Source organism: Mesoplodon mirus (genome assembly GCF_964341445.2).
Source record: "Mesoplodon mirus genome assembly, chromosome: 14".
NCBI lineage: Eukaryota > Metazoa > Chordata > Mammalia > Artiodactyla > Ziphiidae > Mesoplodon > Mesoplodon mirus.
This window is the reverse complement of record NC_138990.1, coordinates 42,511,668-42,529,266: the sequence shown is the minus strand read 5'-3', so window position 1 is coordinate 42,529,266 and position 17,599 is coordinate 42,511,668. Positions and strand designations below refer to the sequence as shown.

The 17,599-nt window shown below is 52.5% G+C and overlaps 1 protein-coding gene across 2 annotated transcripts in view; it reads right to left on the bottom strand.

Annotated features, from left to right (window-relative positions):
• KLHL29 (kelch like family member 29) overlaps positions 1-17,599 on the bottom strand; it is a 311,895-nt gene that overhangs the window by 212,078 nt on the left and 82,218 nt on the right. Inside the window, exon 2 of one of the 2 annotated variants that reach the window (XM_082642211.1) lies at positions 15,410-15,517. The gene's annotated coding sequence lies outside the window, so the exon portion shown is untranslated. Of the gene's footprint in view, positions 1-15,409; positions 15,518-17,599 lie in introns of those variants that run through there. The other variant, XM_082642212.1, reaches the window with a different exon arrangement.

Here is a 17,599-nt window from a genome sequence, read left to right as displayed (position 1 = left end):
GTCTTGTGGCACCTGGGGATCATCCTGGGGAGAGCAGGGGGACATGTTATACAGACCCTGGGGATGGGTCTGGGAGATACTGGTGTATAGTTGAGGGACAGGAGATCAATAGCACCTAGAAGGCTGGAGGACAGTGATAAGGGCTTCACACTGCTTGGATGGGGAAGAGAGAGGCAGAGTGAGAGGGTCAGGAGTGGAGCTGAAGGCCCAGCTGGGTGGGACGCTGGCATGAGTGGGAGCCGCCAGCCCTGTGATGTCATCGACATCCCCCATCGCCTTCAATCACCGGCCCTTCCGAAGAAGAGCCCTGGTCCACGTAGGGCCCTGCCACCACTTTCCCAGAGGACCTGGGCCTCACCTCCACCTTCTCCTGAGCAGGAGTAAAGAGTCACTGGAGAAACTCCTTCTGAAACCCCAAGCCCACATGTCCCTGCGCTGAAGGTCTTGAGCTCTGGGCCAAGAACAGCAGCGCTAGAGGCTGCGGTGGTCCACACACCCACCCACTTGCAGAAGGGTGGGAGCTCTTAGGGGGTTCAGGGAGAGAGAGGGGCTTTTCTGGCCCATCAGAGGGTCCTCGGTCCTATTAGGAGCAGTGAACTTTGCAGAGTATCAGGGAGAGCTGCTGGTCTCCCCCACAGCCTCCTGACAAAAAAGGGCAGTGATCTTCACCTTAGAATCGAATGTGAAGGAAGGCGGGGAAGGGCGCAGCCTGGCTTCCTAGACCGGCACAGCTGGTAACTGGACTGGGCCCAGGATGCCTTCGCCACCCTCCAGAGGCCCCTGTAACCCAGCTGCTGGCATGGGGGGTTTTGGCCGAGAGCCCATCCATTTAACCAGCCCTCGGGGTGGGTGATGCATTAATATTGAACGACTACCACTCTGTTTACTTTTACGAGCCCTAAGTTCCCATAAATCCAAGTCAGAATCAATCTTCTTCTATGGAAGATATTAATGGCAATTCCATTATTTAAATCCAATCAATGCTTTTTTTTTTTTGGTCCCTTTGTACTGAGGCAGAGTAGTCTGGAGGGGGCTTTTGACCGGCCAATGGGAAAAAAAACAAAAGTCAAATGGCCTTGCTCACATCTCAGAACTGCCGTTAGATAACTGCTTAGGAAAAAAGGATTCAGTTTCCCTCCATTTATCCGACAGAATCGGAAGGTTTTAATTCCACTGGCCTAGGAAAAATAAAAATTCTTCTCTCGCATTCACTGCATCCTGCCTGAGTGCTGTCAGGGACACTCAGCATCACTGCTTTTTTTACTTTTTTTTGCGGTACGCGGGCCTCTCACTGTTGTGGCCTCTCCCGTTGCGGAGCACAGGCTCCGGACGCGCAGGCTCAGCGGCCATGGCTCACGGGCCCAGCCGCTCCGCGGCATGTGGGATCTTCCCGGACCGGGGCACGAACCCATGTCCCCTGCATCGGCAGGCGGACTCTCAACCACTGCGCCACCAGGGAAGCCCGTCACTGCTTTTTAAACTCAGAACTTAGCTGCAATCTACTGCTTTCCAATCAAATTTAATTTTTTTTTTTTTAACTATGAACCCATCTCTTCTAGGAACTGTCTTCAATGGACTACAAAATAGCTAAAAGAAGTGGGGGTTATTTGTTCCCAGAAGTAAAAAGGCACAAAAACGAGACAGAAACCTAGAGGTCTAGGAGATCACAAGGCCAACAGACCCCCCTCCAGGATGCTCTTGCCCATGGGGGCTTCTCCCACCTGTATGCTCACTGAAAAGTGGAGGACCGTGTGAGGGTGTGGAACTCCAGCCTCACCACCAGCAGAGGCAGGCTGGAAAAAAATCTGCTTAATATAGAACTGTAACTAAGATTAACATAAATAATATAATAATACAAATATAACTAAGAGGACGATGTTTTCAAACCCAAACCAGGGACCTGGACGGGAGGAGAACCCTCCTGGTATCCGCCTGAAGGCCTGTCCTCTTCTTCCTGGCTAACTCCCTCCCTCCTCTGGGATTTAACGTGGGTGGGTGTCACCTCCTTCTGGAGGCTCCCCCAGCTCCCTGGCCAGATTCCATCCTTGCACTTTTCACCGCGTGGTGCTGATCCATTCGCTCGCCCACCTCTCCCCTGGTTCACTCAGCAGCCTCAGGGGCCACGTCAGTGTTGTGCCCGAAGCAGGGGCTCTGCCCCCGCCAGGCCCTCTGCCTCCAGGGATGGAGCCTCGTCTCATGCCTCAGTGTGCAAGCTGTCCTCTCAGAGGCTCCTCTCGGGAGGGATTCAGCAGTGCAGGCTTCTGAGAACGCTTCCTTGTGGCAGGAGGTAGGACTTCTGGCTCACCCTGCTTTAGGAGGCAGCTGGGGACTAGCTGTTCCCCATTTCCATTCAAAACAAAACAAAGGAAAATGCGCTTAAATTGCAGCAAGGGAGATTTAGGTCAGATAGAAGAAAAGCCTGTAGGAGCCACCTCAGTGGGGACTGTGGGAGCTGATGGAATTTCCTGCCCCGGAGACCTGAGGCAGAGGCTCTAGTGTCAGGGCTGAGCCATCCCCAGGGCTCGCTGGAGGAGGAGAAGGACGGGGCAGGCCTAGCAGGTCCCCCTCCACGTGTGTCACTTAGCAGCCCCACAGCACGCCCTCACTGAGAACACAAGGACAAATTACATGGGAGCACACACGTAATAGAGCATCGTTTCTTGGGGGCTGTCGGAGGTTGTACTTGCTATCTGTCAGAGCCCACGGAGATGCCATGCTCTCCGCCTCCCCCTCCCTAAATGACAGTTTTGTTTTCTGTCAATCCGTCCACAAGGGCACGGGGCGCGGGAAGTCTCGTCCTGATGGGCTGGAGGAGCCAGCCTGGATGAAGGAGCTGCTGGGGCCCCCGTGGAGCTGCGCAGCAGGTCTCAGCTTGGAGCTGCCCGCGGGAGAGGAAGTACCAGCCGCACAGAACAAGGCCCTGAACAACAGGGGATGCGCCCCTCCTTTCGGGATAAGCAAGAGGCAGATGTCTCACATTAGTCACCGGGATCCCCAGGTAATTCCCAGTAGGAGGCCAAGGTCAGGGGCACGGCCAAGCCTGGAGGCAAATCTGTGACCCACCTGTGACAAACGTTTGAGACCTCCTAGGGGTGTTTTCATGGAGACAGCATGCCCTGCACACTTGTTTGTCTCCCTCCTGCTTTTGATTTGCATTGTCTCACAGTCTCCTTTTAAGTCACCTTCAATCCTTTCTGAACTCAGTGAGGTGAAAACAGGCAGAACCGAAAGCTTCCTGCTTTTCTCTGGCTGGGCCCTGGGCAGCCAGCTCCCACCCCATCAGGCCTCCCGGGAGAGAGGGTTGCAGACCCCCTTCCCTACCCATAGGTGCCAGGCCAGAGCCGTTGATTCTGGCGACCCCACAGTGGGGAATTGCAGCCAGTCTGCCAAGAGCCCTCCAAGGCCCGTGAGAGAGGCTCGGTCAGTTCATAGCACCTGTGTGCTGACACGGGACTGGGGCAAAGAGGGGACTGACAGGGTGGTCTGTCAGAGCATCACTGTGCCCGGGACGGCGGCTGTGCCACCCTTGTCTGCCCTCCTTGGCTTGTGAGACTCGGCCCCATGCTGAACAACATGCTGAGATCATCAGCCAAAGGCAGGTGATGCCCAAGGGTGATCTTCCCCCACTTCTGGATGTAAAGTTGTACAGGAAGGGGCCTGGGGATGTAGGTCAGTGTGGGAGCCTGACCGGCAGGACAGGAGCAGTGTCTCCTCAGGGAAGTCTTCTCCAAGGAGATGGGAAGTTTCCGCCTGATGCAAGCTGTTCTGGAACGCAGCAAGGGACCACTTCTCCTGGCCTTTGTGTCCTCCAGTCCTGACCACCCTGCTGTCCACAGTAGGAGAGGTGAGAAGGCTACAAGGGGCCTCTCCCAGGGCTGGTTACCACAGTTATTGAGAAATGAGCATGCATGGGACCGCTGTGGCTTCCCACACTACACGGCCTGGCCCAGAGGTCTGTGCAACATTCCAGATGTGTGACATGTCCAGGGCCCAGCATCCAGCAACTCTACCCTGTTCCTCACAGCTCCCAACTCAGGGTGGCTCTGGTGGCCTGAGAAGTGTAACCAAGACCGTTCATGACTGCAGGCCCTGGGGACGCTGGTTGTGGGGGTGCTGATGTGTCCTTGTGTGCCCTGACCCAGGAGAAGCCAAGAATGGGCAGTGGGAGAGATTGCACCTCTTTTTCTTTGGGGTCTCTCCCTGACTGGGGGCCCCTGGGCAGGACTTTGAAGTAGTCCTGCAAATGTAGGGTGAGCAGCTGGCCTTGCTGGTAGGGCGACAGTATGGGCAGGAGAGGAACAGCTCTTGGCAGGGCTCACCCACTCCTAAAGACCAGTCCATACAGCCAGGTTCACACCATCTGGGCACAGAGCTCCTCCCCCAGGATGGGGAAGCATGGCCCGAAGGCTGTGTTCCTGATAAGGAGAAGTGTACCAGGCCAGTGAGAAGATGGGAAGTTCAGATGGAAGACATGCCCTCCTACTCCCTCCCCCGGTGGCTTTGGTTTGGCCTCTAAACACCACTCATGAGTCTAATTATACACTAACTAGTCAGCCAGCCAGTGAGGCTGGGGTCTGCAGTCTCTATGAAACACCTCCTGGGCCCCCCGCTTGGTGAGGGAGACCAGCAGGGGAACACAGGCTTCCAGGGCTCCCAGTTTAGCTGGGAGGGCACAGGTCACACGGACATCAAGGCCAGACAAGGGATGAGAGGTTAAAACTCACAGTAGGAGGGGGTGGGACAGGCGGGCTCAGAGCCAGAGCTGATCTGAGTCCCAGACTGCTCGTGCTCTGACCCTGGGTAAGTTATTTAGCTTCTGGGAACCTCCGTTTACTTCTCTGTAAAGGGGGACAATAATAGTACTCATGTCCGTCCATAGGGTTGTTGGGAGGATTCCAGGAGAAAGTACATGGAAACCATCCAGCACAGCCCTTGGCCCTTGGTCAGCACTCAATACTTGTCCTTGTTATTCCAGAGACTAAACCCTGCTGAACCAGGGGAGGGGGTGGGGAGGGAGGGCTTCAGAAAGGCCAGGCCCGAGTCCGGCTCATCAGCAGGACACCGGAGGCGGGGAGGGAGCTGCGTCACCACGGCTGCACGTGCCTCTGCCAAGCCTCATTCTAAATGGATTATTGTTTATTGGCGGCTTATCCCATCTCTGGGGTTATGAATTATTTACCAGATGATGACCTCAAAACTGTTAATGACAGATGCCCCAAGGACAAGCTGACGTACCTTCTGAAGCCACAGTGCTAATTGTGGAGTCCCCGAAGCCCCCATGTGGCCACATCCAGAGTGTCACTCCTAGGGACATTGCCTGACTGGCCCCTGGGTATCAATCATGAATCCAACCCCCTCATGACGCAGACAAAGAAACTGAGATCCAGAGAGGAGCAGGGACATGCCTCCCGGTCCCAAAGCCGGCCAGTGGCAGCCCTCGATGGGGCAGGCCTCAGTGCTCTGAGGGTCATTTGTCTGCTGTTCGGGTTTAGGCTGCTGGGGCAGCTGTGGGCTGAGCAGGAGTTCAAGTCCTCTGTGATGGGTGCTGGGAGATCCCCCACCAGATGCGAGGAGGAGGGGCCCCAGGACCCTCTGCCGTTGTCCCTGGAGAATCAGTTTGCAGCCCAGCGGCTGTTTGGGATCCCTGTGGTCTGAGGAGGGCCACCTCCCTGGGAGCAGAGGTCCCCTGCTGACTGGATGTATTCAGCAAGCAAAGGCCACAGGGTGACCGGCGTGGGGCGGAAGTAGGGGGCGGGCATTTGGTCCTGAAGAAAGTATGAATTAAGTCGGCTGGGGTCCCAGCCCTTAGGATAATAACCGCAAACCCTCGTATTAAGCTATGTTTTGTGCACTCTTCTAGGTGTTGTATTATATGAACTATTTAATCCTTTCAACCGCCCCACGAGGCAGGTATATCTATAATCTCTATTTTGCAGGTGAAGAAACTGAGGCACGAGGAGTTTCAGTAACGTGTCAGAAGTCACTCAGCTGGTGTGGGCGGGGCTGGGATGAGGACCCAGGCGGTCTTGTTCCATCATCTGTGCCCTTGACCCCTACACTACACTGCTTACTACACGTTCCCCAAATGAATGAATGAACAAATGAATGAATGCTGTGAGGTCCCTTTGAATATGGTACCTCTTTTCCAAAGTGTTTTAAATGTTAAATTGAGCATACTGAGACCCTGGGTTCCAGCAGGGGCTGGGAGCCTGTCTTCCTCTGGGACTGGGGACTGAGCTTGGAACAGCAGAAAGGAGAGCTCTGGCCTGGGGTGCTGGTGCCCCAGGGGCCGTGGCCTTGGAAGGGCTGGGTCGGTGCATTGCCCTCACTGCCCTGAGGTGGGCAGCTGTGAGCTGCTCTCATGGGCGTGGCAGGACCCTGAGTCCACGCAGGTGAGACAGGTTAAATGAGATGCTTCTGAGCGAGGCACCCATGCCACTCACTCCTTCCATAACTGTGCCAGAGCCTTCTTTGTGTCAGGCTGTGGGGAGGGACCCAGTGACCAAGACACTGTCCCTGCCCTCAGGGGACTCCCAGCTGTCTCCCAAGGCAGACAAGAAAACAGCCAGGTGCCCGGTGAGAGGGTTCTGTGACACAAGGGAAGCAGGGGGCTGAGGGACCCAGGAGCACCGCCACAGGCCGTGTGAGGTGACCTCCTATGATCGGTTCCTATACAGTGTTGTATGTGCTCAGCTCTGAGCTCACAGTGGTCCGGGGATGAGCCTTGAGCACACTGGACAGTGAAAGGACTGCACTTGACCCCCAAAGAACCAAATGGGTGCCGGGGAGAGTAATAGTATCAGGAAATCAGAGAAGAGAGACAATTCCCAGCGTGGGTGGCCTGGGAGCACTTTGCCAGGAGATGGGCAGGGACGGGAGAGGCACCCCTGGGAGATGCAGGCTTCGCAGGACAGGTGCTCAGAGGCTCGATGCACACAAGCAGGGGCAGTTAGGAGCACAGGGTCTGTCTGGAGGGGAGCAGAGGCCGTGTGTGAGTGCGAGGGGCATGCATGGGGGCCGGGGTGGAGGTCAGGGGAGGTGAGTTTGGCTAGCTGGTACGGGGTCAGATTTACTCCGCCCGATTCACAGAGCCAGTGGTGCAGCTCTGTGCTCACGTGTGCAAGACGCAGAGCACTGACTGCATGTTAGAAAAAGCCCCGAACTGGTGCTAAAGAAGCAATCGCACTGTGTCTTCGGGGCTGGAGAAGCAGGATGCCTCCTGTACGTGCTAATGGGAGGGCGAGGCTGTCTGGCTGGCTGCTGGGGGCTGCCTCGTGCACATCCGTGAGCACGGCACTGATCTGAGAAGGGACCCTGGATAGAGCCTCTCCGTGTCCGGACTCTCACTTCCCACTTTCGGCACCTGCCTGTGTACCTGGAGGAGGGGGGTAGGTTAATTGTCACCTCCTGTGCTGTTACCAGGTCACTTTGTAAAAGCAGAAATATATATGCTTTTAATGATTTTCTGTTGCTGTTGCTACCTCACAAACCAGATGCTTTTATCTAAATGAGTTGCTACAAATCAAAAGAAGGGCCCGTGAGGGTTGCTAGGCTGCATCTGTCTTACACAGGGAAGCTCTAGCTCTGTGAATGAGAATTAAGTCTCCCCCATCCTTTTAGCATCCAGTTCTCTTACAAGTAAGAGTGAGAACATGCACCGGCAGCTGTAATGAATGTGCCTCCGAGTGGCCTGGATGAGAGGATGCAGTGAGTGAGTGGTCTCCAGCCTGCAATGGTAATTCCATTCGCTGTTCAACTTGGTGTAGGTGGGGGATGCCTGGGCCTGGCTGACTGTGGTCTTTGGGCCTCTTGGGTCACTGTGGGTGGGAGGAAGGAAGGAAGATGTGATTCTTCCAGTTTTTTTCCTGGGTGGGGGTGGGACTACACTGAGGCCCAGAGGATGCTCATTCAATGCTGGGCTTGACACATAGTAGGTGCTCAACTAATGTTTGTGGAAGGCAGGCAGATGCAGACTGACACTCGCTCAGAGGTCTTAGGCTTCAATCTAAGGAGTAGCAGTTGATGTGGAGGCAGGAGGGGCTCTGGATTAGGAACCAGGAGACAAGGACTCTAGTTCCCACTCTGCTTTGATTGGCTGTGTGACCCTGGGCAAGACACTGGCCCTCTCTGGGCCTCAGCTTGTTTTGCTCAGTATAATCAATGGCAACAATAATCCTTCTCTATCTACCTCCTAGGGTCTCCCTTATGACCAAGTAGATGAAGTTATGTGAAAACACTTTGCAAACTGAAAGCACTGGGTCATGGGAAGAGGTAAAGTAAGTCCTACGGTCTTAGTCTTGGACGTTCTAACAAAGTGAGGCTGGGGCAGTGTCTGCCCTGAGCACGAGGCTGCCAAAGAGTCTCTGGGGCTCAGGGAGTCTATGGGGAGCTTGGCTCTGAGACTGCTCTCTGGCCAGTGCTCCGTGAGCCTTCAGCTCTGCTTCCATTATCTGCGAGCGTGGCTTCTGGAGGCTTAGCATGGCACTCAATGCCCATCACAGCCGAGACCCAATTACCTTTTCAGCCACATCTCCCAACTCTTAGGTCTCCCTTAGCACTTATGCTCTGGGCTCTCCTGTCCCTTTATACCTTCAGGCCTTTGCGCAGCTGTTTCTATTGCCTGAAACACTGCCTACGTGCGTGTGTGCACTGACACACACACACACACACACACACACACATTTCCAGCTTGAAGTTACCTCTTCTTGGAAGCCTGTGGTTTTGATCAAACTAGTTGCTGAATACTCTCATGGCCTCAAATGTGTGCTCTGGGTCAGGGATTTTGTCTCATATGGTCACTGCTGTACCCCCAGTACCCGGAATACAGCCTGGCATAGAGCAGGTGCTTAAGAAATATTTGTTGACTGAATGAGTTCTTCCATAGCACATTGTATAAATTCCTATTGTTGTATTGATCACATCTTATTGTCAGAATGTATTTACTTGCTGGTCTCCCCACTGGACTGCCAGCTCCTTGAGGACAGGCTTTTGTCTGACCTCTCTGGATCCTGGACCTAGAACAATATACAGTGTGGCTGCCAGTAAGTGCTTCAGTGAATGAATGGATGAAGGAATGAGTTTTACCGTGTGCTGGGTATTCTTCTTACAGCCCCAATGCTTCTGGCTCTATCTGTCATGTTGCAAGAGAGAGAGAGAATTTATGATTAGCAGACAAAAGCTGAAAAGCTCTGAATGACCTGTGAGTATATGAAACTATCAATAAGAGCCAGCAGCTCACAAATTCAGGAGCATCCATACACAGTCACTGGACAGATGTGTGCATGGTGCTCTCCCAGGGCAGGACTCTGGCAGGGCCACTACCAGCCTATTCAGCATTTTTGTGCAAGTTAGAAAGAGGTGCCCCTCTCTCTGAGCCCTCATAGGCACAGCAAAGCTTGCAGAGCACAGGCTGGGTGTCAACTCCCAGGTGCCCTCGGGCCAGGTGCCCTCCTGTAGGGCACAAACCCACAACTGTTCCCATCAGCCCTGGTGTCTGGGGCAGGTGCAAAGTAAGGAAGGAGACAGGTCACTTGGAAATCAAACTTGGCCACAAAAATAAACTCTGAGGTTTGCAGATAAGCTATTTCTAGCCCAGGTGCCAAACAAGGTTTTGCAGCTAGAGTGAAGTGCTGTGTGCGCCCCGCCCCCATTAGCCAAGGGGAAGCACCCTCCCTGTGCATATGCTGCTTCCAACAACTCGACTCCAGAAATGGGGGATCCACCCCTGGGGCATCGCCTACCTTTGGCTGATGATCTCAGCATGTTGTTCAGCATGGGGCCGAGTCTCACAGGCCAAGGAGGGCAGGCAAGGGTGGCACAGCCGCCGTCCCGGGCACAGTGATGCTCTGACAGACCACCCTGTCGGTCCCCTCTTTGCTCCAGTCCCGTGTCAGCACACAGGTGCTGTGAACTGACCGAGCCTCTCTCACGGGCCTTGGAGGGCTCTTGGCAGACTGGCTGCAATTCCCCACTGTGGGGTCGCCAGAATCAACGGCTCTGGCCTGGCACCTATGGGTAGGGAAGGGGGTCTGCAACCCTCTCTCCCGGGAGGCCTGATGGGGTGGGAGCTGGCTGCCCAGGGCCCAGCCAGAGAAAAGCAGGAAGCTTTCGGTTCTGCCTGTTTTCACCTCACTGAGTTCAGAAAGGATTGAAGGTGACTTAAAAGGAGACTGTGAGACAATGCAAATCAAAAGCAGGAGGGAGACAAACAAGTGTGCAGGGCATGCTGTCTCCATGAAAACACCCCTAGGAGGTCTCAAACGTTTGTCACAGGTGGATCACAGATTTGCCTCCAGGCTTGGCCGTGCCCCTGACCTTGGCCTCCTACTGGGAATTACCTGGGGAGTGTCACAGAAATACTAATGCCTGGGTCCCAGCCATAAAGATTTTGATCTAACTGATCTGGTGTGTAGCCTGGATATCAGAATTTTAAAAATTTCCCTAGGTGATCTTAATATGCAGCCAGGGTTGAGAGCTACTGTTTAGACTTAGAAGAGGCAAACAAGGAGCTGATCTGTTACGACATGATCCAACATGAGATACTGTGATGATGGCTTGGGAGGAGATGCCTATGCTGAAATCAGAGGCACTGATTTCAGGTCCCAGCAAAGGAGTCACAGTGACAGGATGGACATTAACTGCCACAAAATCCTAAATGTGACCATATCTACATGCTCCATAGGAAAATAAGATCTTCTAACAGCCCGTAGGGTTCATGTAAAATCATTTTGGGGTGGGGTGAGATGAACAGGGTTGACAGAGTGCTATTGCCATGGTACCCAGCTTTCAGAAGCCTTGACCCAGGGGGTAGATTTTAGAATAGCTGAAAGAGTAGATAAATTACATATCATACAGCAATTTTGTTTTGCCAAATCTCCATAACCTCCATCCCAAATCCTCAGGGCTTAGAACCCAGGAATTTGGTAACACCTTTGAGTTGAGAGTATTGGTTAAAGCTTTAAGATACAGAGATGCCCATCCTCATGAGAACAATGCAATTAGAAGGTCTGGGGTAAGAACCCAGGCATCTGTATTTTTTAAATCTCTCCAGGTGACTGCAGTGTTCTCTGAGGCCTGAGCACTGCTGGCCCAGGTAATGTCATTTTACCTCTGAACCTGTCTACCTTCTCCTGGGAGCTAGGAAGGTCAGTGGGTGGGTGGTTATTCTACATTTAAAGCAGAGGAGATGGAGGCTCAGAAAGCTGTATGGGGCTTGCCTGGCATTAGTGGTGGATTTGGGATGAGAGCCCAGTGGCCCGTCTCTCAGTCCAGCGTCCCTTTTACCACACTGCCTGTGAGGTCATCTGTCCTGCAGTCCTGTGACCTCTGAACTGAATAAGATCATCTGATCTCATGATGGGGAGATAAAAGAATGGTCCCAGGGCTTCCCTGGTGGCGCAGTGGTTGAGAGTCCACCTGCCGATGCAGGGGACACGGGTTCGTGCCCTGGTCCGGGAAGATCCCACATGCCGCAAAGCGGCTGGGCCCGTGAGCCATGGCCGCTAAGCCTGCGCGTCCGGAGCCTGTGCTCTGCAACGGGAGAGGCCACAACAGTGAGAGGCCCCCGTACCGAAGAAAAAAAAAAAAAAAAAGAATGGTCCCTGTCCTCCAGAAGCTCATGGTCCAGGAAAGAGGATGAGAGGCTCAAGACAAAGGAGACAGAGGTTCACAGCCTAGGGAGAGGCGAGGGTTGAGGTATCCCTAAAGGCTTCAGAGCAATGAGGTGGCTTCTTTTGGCCAGGTCAAGTCTGAGATGCAATCAGACCGGTGGGTAATGGATTCTCAGAACTATGGAGAAGTGGTCAGGACCTTAGGACAGAGGTGCTTCCTGAGGATCAAGCCCTGCGGACCGCTGAGGCAGAGGAAGCAGAGGCATTGCTGAGAGACAGTAAAGCTGAGGGAAACCCGGTAGCACAAACACCTTCATTTACAGGCAGAAGCAGGAAGAGGGGCTGGAGCGGCCAGAAAGACAGAGAGATGCAGCCCACCCAAGCCGAGGGTGGGAGGCTCCATGTCTACATGAAACTAGTACGGAGGTCTTTTGCTGATCCTGAGGAGGACAGGGTTGGCTGGAGGTCTTGAGGACAGTGGGGAAGGCAGGGAACAGCTGCGAGGACCGGAAAGGGAATGGACCAGTGATGCGTGAAGGATGCCTGGGCAGCACTGAGGGTTTGGCTAAGGCTCTGCTGAAGGATCTGTGCCCAAGCCCCCTGGCGTGATTACATGGCCCCCTCAGACATCGGAGGGCCCAGAGGCCCAGGGAAGGTAGGGGCTGCGGAAGTTACCAGGGCGGGCCAGGACAGGCAGCAAGAACCAAGGACAAGTGGGTGACAGCTTGGATGTGCTGGCGAAAGCGGCACTAAAATGCCAGCCCACAGGGCCATCCTCAGGGTGGAAGCCAAAGGGGGATCAGAAAGAGAAGGAAGGAGGAGGGGCCGGGGGTCCAAGGAAGCAAGGCTGTGAAGAGCGAGGGAGTGCAGAAAGGCGCAGGATGTGTGTGGTCAGCAAGGGCACCTTTGGGATGGCTTTGCCGGGTGAAGCTGCTGTGAGTGCAGAAGTCCAGGGCACAGCACAAGGTGTCCTCTAATGGCACAGCTCCAGGTCCCATTAGTTCTGGAGACATTTGTAACGTCCTCCCAGGATGCAGGGCACCCAGGGGGACTAGGGGCCTGGAGAGGCAGCACTGAGACAGTCCCAGGATGAAGGCTTGGGGATGCTGCACAGGGGCATCCCCCGCACCCATGGGGCTCGGCACTGGCCCTTCATCACCTCTGAGCCTAGGTGCCTGTTAATGCCATTCTTGGCTCAGTCTTCAGTTCTGCACGAACCAGGTCCTCAGCTTACCCCTTAACTCTTCAGCCCCACCCTGGCCACGGTCGCACACTGCAGTGCCGGCATCAGATTTCCCTCCTGCTGGCTGGTCCTGGTACCATGCTCTTGGTTACACAGAGGATGCTCATCAAGCCACGGACAAGCAGAGAGCAGCCCTCCATGCTCTGCATCTGAGCAGATCCCGCTTTGTAGCAGGATTCATGGAGCCCAGTGACCTGGCCCAATTTCCACAGGAAAGTGATAGCTCTTCCACTGGTTACCAGGGGTCAAAGCAGGCCGTGGAAGCTTCCTATCTTCTTGGGAATCTGTGGGAGTCCTGCACGTGAGGGAAGCATATAACCCAGCTCCAGGCCATATGCTATGGTGGTGCTCCCAGGAAAGGCTGTGGGTGTGTGTGCGGTGAGTATTTATTGAAAGCCTTGGCAGGCACTGGGTGGGGTGGTGGAAGGGAGCACGGAGAGAATCAATGATTATCCTCCAGGGACTGGCCAGGAGGTAGGGAAGACCGCCATGAGTTCACAGTGAGAAGACCAGTCTGGTGGGCACAGAGATTTAAGGCCCACAAGGGGTGTATCCTATCAGATATGCCTGGTGAGATAACCTTCAAGTCCCTCCCGATCCTAAAATACATGCTTCTCAAAGGTTGGGATGAACAAGAGCCATGTGTCACCCTGCATCAGAGGCAGGGAATAGAAGACCCCAAAATAAAGGCCATTAGACCCATTGCCCTGGGTCTCTCTACCCACTTCACCTCAGCCACACTCACACTCACACTCTAAAACTTGAAGGCGTATTCTTGGAAAGCTGACTTCTGTGAAGAGCATCTCCTGAATCTTTTCTCGGACACTTAACTCCACCTTTGCCCCCTCCAAGAGCTGAGAATTCCACGGTCACCAAATCCAAGCTTAACTGTCTAGTTTTCCAACTCCCCTCCTCTGGCCCGACAATCACAGAAGCAAAGCATTCCCTAGTGTCCAGGACGAGTAGCCGGACAGCTGGCCAGCCAGTCAGTGATGTCCTTAGGAGCATGCCAACAGCCTAACAACTCTCAAGGTCAGGAGCCCATCTGTCCCCACTGGCCGCCCCTACTGACTGCTGGGTGGCAGCAGGCTGGATGCGCATGGATGTTTCTTCTATTTCGGTAGCTGATTCAGGCCCAGCCTGGAGCCTCCTCATGCCTCCTGCTGACAACCCAGTCTGCCTGCAACTCAGGATCCCTTCCCTTTGTGCGAGGGCTCTGGGAGTGCAGCGCATCCCCAACTCCATTGTCTCTGAGTCCAAAGAGAAAGCTCTCTGACCAGCAGACAATCAGGACATGGCAGGAACCTTGTTGGTCAGCTGCTGAGACCCCTGCTGTGGAAGGAAGCTGGAGTCCAGGCTACAGGCTGGCCCCAGGCAGAGCCCCTGAGGCTCCTGGTCAGAGGGCACCAGGGCATAGGCCTGCTGAGAACGCAGCATCTGAGCTCGCCCAGCACCAGCCCTAGGAGTGATGTAGAGGTGGCTTTGGCCCATGGACTTCTAAAGGCTCAAGTGCCATCAAGACATGCTAGCCTGGGCCAGCTCAGCTTCAAGTGTCCTGAATCCCAGGGCCTACACCTCCAACTCCCACCTTCATTCCAGGCCCAGCTCTCTGATTTGTTTCATCACACTCTGCCCTCACAGGGTTAGGCCATGTTCCCCCCACCTCTCCTGGCTGCCTGGTCTTCCTGATCTAGGTTCCTGAATCAGAATTTTAAGGCTGACCTCTATAAATTTAATCCAAGGAAATAATCAAATGACTATGCAAAGACATATATGCAAAAATGTTTGTTATAGTACTGTCTGTAAGAGTGAAATATTAAAAATACACTAGATCTCCATTATTAAGGCACTGGTTAAGTAAACTGTGTGGCTTATTATAACCATACAATATGAAGCCTTTAAAAATGCTACAGAATTGTATTTACTGACATAAAAAGGTACCTGCAACATATTGTGAAGTCAAAATAATGGATTACCAACTAGTACATACAGTGTGACCTCATCTGTGTTGTGCATGTGTGCGTGTACACTTTATGTATATGCTTAGGAAAATAGCCTGGAAAAGGACACTAAAATGGTTATTTCTCAGGATTATAATTATAAGTAATTTATATAATTTTAGGTGCTATCTTTTAAAATATTTTTACATTGAACAAATAATATATTATTATTTGTTTTAATATTAATAATATCAATAATATTTTAATGATATTTAATAATACTATTATAATAACAAGAAAAGTTAAATTACAAAAGAAGAATTGCCGTTTTTAAGGAGCTAAGTAGTCACCTAGCTGCTGGCCACCCCCAGATCCAACCTCCTGGAGGACCAGAGTCCCAAGTGAATGAATAAGAGTGACAGCCATGCTCGTGTGTTGATTCCAGAAGGGTGGGGCCCAGGTGGCTTAGCTTGGCTCTGGTTACCAGTTAATCCCATGTCTATGGTAAAAATCTCACTGACCAAAAGGGTGAGAGGACCAGCTACATTTACCTTACTTCCCCGAGGAAATCAGTGGTAGAGAAGATGACTTTCTGATTTCCAGGCGAGCTGACCTACCTTGCACCGTCCGTCTCTGGCAAGCTCAGGATTCGTCCCCAGGATGCAAAATCCTCGATGGCCACCAACACTTAGCACAGCGTGAGCATCACCAGGAGGCCAGGCCGTCTAAAAAGAGACAGAAGAGTGGGGGTGGGGTGGGGAAAAGGTATCATCTTTTGCAAAAAGATCTCTTTGGAATTCCAGCATCTTAGATGGTCCCCAACTTAAGTGGAAGCTTGTCCCTATCTTGGATTTCCTGGTGTGGATGATCTCACACAGGCCATGCCCAAACTCTGCCCCGGCACACCAAGATAAGGGGATTCGAGTGGGCAGCAGAGAACCCCAAGGGGCAGACGCTAGATCTCACCCCTCCATCCCCCAAACACAGAAAACCCTAATCCCCATGGTAGATCCATGAACACTCAATAAGAGAGAGAATAATGGCATTCCCTTCCATCTAATCCAAACCAAGAAATTCCAGAGATGGGGAAAAATAAGAAATGTAAGTCTTCTTTCATGCTGAAAAGAGCACAGGACACAAACTCTAGAACTACAAAAGCACATCACTACTTTTAGATAATGGACAAGAAGACCTTGAGGAGGCAAAGGATGGGTTCCCTGGAGAGAAGGTTTTTAAAAAAATATATGGATTTACTACCTCGTAGAGAGAGGCTATAGGATATGGGGAGGCAGGGCTATCCCTAGTTCCCTCTTTCAAATATAATATACGTGAAAGCCATCTTCACGACAGGAAATGGCATCCTCCACTGCAAAAAACGCATGACTGTCATTACCTGGGAATCGGTATCTCTTTCTAAACTGAATATATCATTACCAATTGATTTTCCCTTTTCCTCTTAGCACTCCAGAGTCCCGGATAGCAGGGAGAAATCTTTAATGTGATATGAAGGATGTGGACAGGTAAATAAGTTATTGTAAACTAATTCCATCTTATGACGAGCTTCTCTCTGACGATGCAACGGGTCTTTCTCGGAGCCTCTCAACTCAAGCTTTTTCAGCTGCTGCTGACAGACACACACGGGCCATATCAAATAGCCATTTTAAAGCTGAAGGTGGCAAAAATATTATTTTTCCCAAGGATAGCGTGTTCCCTTTACGATTAAGAAATAACCTCAGTGGGGAAGCAAAGTAAGCCAAGGTCACCATTTAATTTTGATACCAAAGTCGTGAGTACATTTCCTCTACCAAGCTTATGTGAAGCAGACAGTTAAATCGATCTTTTTGGCCACAAAATATTGACAGTACTGGTGATAATAAACGATCGATGTATTTCTGGGAAAGAGCCTCGGCAGATATGTGTCGGTGAATAGAGAGGTCTAGGGGACAGTGGTCAGTCCTTTTTTAGATTCTTGAGGATCTCATTCATTTAATTACCCATTCATTCATTCAATACATATTAAGGGCATCCCCCTTGTGTGTCAGGCAGTGTCTAGGCTCTGGGAATACAAGTGAACAAAACAGGAAGAAAAATTCCTGCCCTCATAGAGCTCATCTTCTAGTGGATGGAAACACAGAACAAACAATAACCTTAAGAAATAAGTACACATTGTACAATATATTAGAAGGTTGTCGGGACTATTTATCAGAGAAGCAGCAGAGCAGAAGATGACTGTGGGAGATTGTGGTGCAGTTTAGAGGGGGGGGGTCAGGGTACTAAGCCTCACAAGAGGATGGCATTCGAGCACACTGGAAGGTGATACGGGCCTGGGCTGTGCAGGTGTCCGGGGAGAGCATTCAGGGCAGAGGGAAGAGCCAGTGCAAATGCCCCGGGGGGAGCGTGATTGCTGTGTTCCTGGATCCGCAGCTGTGGCTGGACACGGGAGACAATAGGACACTAAGCTGGAGAGGTGAGAATTCAGTTAGCATTGGGGCCTTGCAGGCCACTGTAAAGGCTACTAACTAATTGAGAGCCCAAGACCCTGGCCAGCAAGCCTTAGAAAGAGCTCTCCCTCTCTGAGACAGACCTCTTGGTTGCCAATGTCAGGTTAATCCACTTCCCTTTTCTGCAACCCAGATGGCTCGGCTCTCTGGGTTGTGCCAGACGAATACAGCACAGTCCAGACAGGAGGGGGGTGGGGAGTGCAGGGGGGCAGCCACCAGCGCTGTCTAAAGTGTTCTGATGACAATGGCCTCGTCCTTCCTCCTCTGTGGTCTCCACAGGCCACTTCTAGAGGAGATAGCTGAAAC